Below are 3,034 nucleotides of genomic sequence, written 5' to 3'. Positions count from 1 at the left end.
ATCCTAACTCTAATCTAAACCCCTTACCCTAACTCTCACCCCCAAACCCCAAGAAACTTCAAGGACCGCTGTCCTGCCTGTTTTTCATCTCTCCCAGGAGCAACGCGCCTGATTCAAATAATCAGGATCGTTCTAATGCTGGCTGATGATCTGATCATCTGAATCCGGTGTGTTGCACCCGTCGGAGCTGGAAAACGGCCAGAAAAGTGGCCCTCAAGCCCCGGAGCTGGACACGCTTATGTTCACTGTACTGTAGAGCGCTTTGTTTTAGCTGCAGCTGTTGTGAAAGCTCGACGTAAATAACGATGTATCACATCCAGTCCTCACCCTACTCCGAAACCACTAATCCCACTCCAAACACGAACCCCACGCCAACTTCGAACACCCTCGACCTGTATTCCTCTCAGGTTGCAGTGACAAAGTTCGACCAGCAGAGGGCAGCTATCGCTGCTTGCCGTGCAGGGCCAAAGGGGCTCTCACATTTTACAGTGAAGAACTTTTAACTTCGAAGCCTAAATTCCGTAACCTGAACCCCTGACCCTATTTTTAACCTAACCCCAAACGCCAGACCACCCAACACTCGTACACCACCTTAAACATTGACGTGAGTGGAGGATAACTGGGAGATAATTGTACGATTATCTGCCAAGTTTTCCTTGAACAGGGTTTCACCATAAAGAACAAATTCTCAGCAGCACAAGGTAGGTTGATGTTCACTCGATTCGAGTTACTTTGCAAAAAACTAACAAGATTTTTGTTGTGCCAGGTCCAAAGAGGACACGATAGCTGATCTCTGCAGGATGATTTGGGAGCAGAAGGTGTCAACTGTTGTCATGCTGGCGCACTTGAAGGAGAGGAAGGAAGTGAGTGGTTGTCATGCAGCAAAGCGGGTGGAAAAACGGCGGCATAAAAGGGGCTTCTGATCCTCCCTCCTTTAATTCGGGTCACACCCTCATTTTCTTCAGTTAATCTAAAATTCCTTGCCATTGCAAGTGGCAAGAGAAAAATGGAGGAATAGTCAAAAGCGATGGTGGAGAATTAACATTCCAAGGGCTCTGAAATTGCAATTTGAAACAAAATGAAAGATGTCCATTGACATGTCACACGTGTGTGACAGTTACTGGCTGGATCAGGGCCGCTGGACCTACGGGAACATGCGCGTGGCAGTGGAGGACTCGGACGTGCTGGTGGATTACACCATACGCAAGTTCTACATCCAACACATCAGAAGCATCGAATGGCTCGTTCTGGGCAACGATTTCCGCTCTAACACTTTGTTACGTTCATCTCGTAGCAATCCAGCGATGCCGGCAAGATGCCACGTGTGGTCACGCCGCTCCATTTCACCAGCTGGCCCGACTTCGGCGTGCCCTTCTCTCCCATAGGCAGGCTCAAGTTCCAAGAAAGTCAAAGGCGCTCAATCCGCCCGTTGCGACCATCGTGGTCCACTGCAGGTACACCACAGGCATCGCGCTTCAAAATATTTCTCTGGCTAATGTTAAGAATGTAGCTGATGTAACTACATGATGAAGTCTGTACAACCCAATAAATTAAGTTACATTCATAACGGACACCAATAAACCAAAGTTGACAAGCCTGATGTTTACACCTCCCCCAGCGCTAGCGTTTGTCAGACGGGCAGCTTCATCGTGATTGATGGTATGATCGACAAGATGCACGCCGGACACAAAGTGGACGTGTTTGGAAATGCGAGAGCAGCGTCCGCAGCTCTTCCAGACGGACGTGAGTCGGGGAACTGCCCCAAAACCTCGTTTTGTACATACGGTGTGGTACATTCACACAAACAATCCTGGCTCCTTTCAGTCTTGCAGATGCAGTATTTGTTCATCTACCAGGCGCCAAAATGCGTAACTCTCACCGCCTAACTATTTGTGATTTGATGTGAACTGTTCTGTAATCCTGAATGCATCATCGCCTAACCCTAACACCTGCCTATCCTCTTGAACAAAATCCCTCGAACCCTTACTCTGAAGGCCTAACCTTTAATGCCTATACAGCTAATCACCTAACCCAAGAGGCCTATCTGCTTTACCCTAATTTCTAACCCCAATCTCAAACCTCGAGCGCTAACCCTGAACATTGTGCCCTCAACCATAAAACCCTAACACTGTCAACCCTAACTTTTAACCCCCAATCCTAACCCTAACCACTTTAACCATATTCCAAGTGCTAACTCTAAACCTCAACCTTAATCCTAATTTCCCTTAAACCCTCAAACCCAGGGGTGTCCAAACTTGGTCCTCAAGGGCCGCTGTCCTGCCTGTTTTCCAGCTCCCCCAGGAGCAACACGCCTGATTCAAATAATCAGGATCGTTGTAATGCTGCTTCAGAGATGCCTGATGATCTGATCATCTGGATCAGGTGTGTTGCAGCAGGGAGAGATGCAAAACAGCCAGGACAGCGGCCCTTGGCGACAGAGTTTGGACACCACTGGTTTCAGGGTAAAGGGAAATTAGGATGAAGGTTGAAGTTTAGAGTGAGCATTTGGGATATGGTTAAAGTGGTAAGGGGTAGGATTAGGGGGTAAAAGATAGAGGGTTGAAAGTGTTACGGGTTGAGGTGAAGGCATGATGTTAAGGGTTAACACTCGAGGTTTGAGATAGGGGTTAGAAATTTGGGTGAGGCAGAAAGGCATCTTTGGTTAGATGTATAGGCATTAGGGATTAGGCGTTCAGAGGAAGGGTTTGAGGGATTTTGTACAAGAGGATAGTCAGGTGTTGGGGTTATGAGATGACGCATTTGGGCTGTTTGGGTTTGGTGTTTCAACGCTTTTAGAAGGATACGGGTTTTGGGTTTAGTGTTTACAGTTGGGCTATGGTTTAGGTTAGAGGAAGGGTGAGAGGGTTCGAGGTCATTCTGAAATGTGATCAGTTGGTCACTGCAACCCTAAAGAATACACGTTTGGGGTGTTATAGGTTGGAGTTGGGGGGGGGGTTAGGGTAAAGAGTAGGAATGAGGTGTTGACCCTAAATAACAGTAAACCCAAAACCTGCTTAAGCCAACTCGTAACGCT

This window comes from Hippocampus guttulatus, chromosome 22 (assembly GCF_054856545.1).
Source record: "Hippocampus guttulatus isolate MCC_2025c chromosome 22, RoL_Hgut_1.0, whole genome shotgun sequence".
Classification (NCBI taxonomy): Eukaryota; Metazoa; Chordata; class Actinopteri; order Syngnathiformes; family Syngnathidae; genus Hippocampus; species Hippocampus guttulatus.
The sequence above is the reverse complement of the archived record's forward strand: the minus strand, read 5'-3'. Positions refer to the sequence as shown.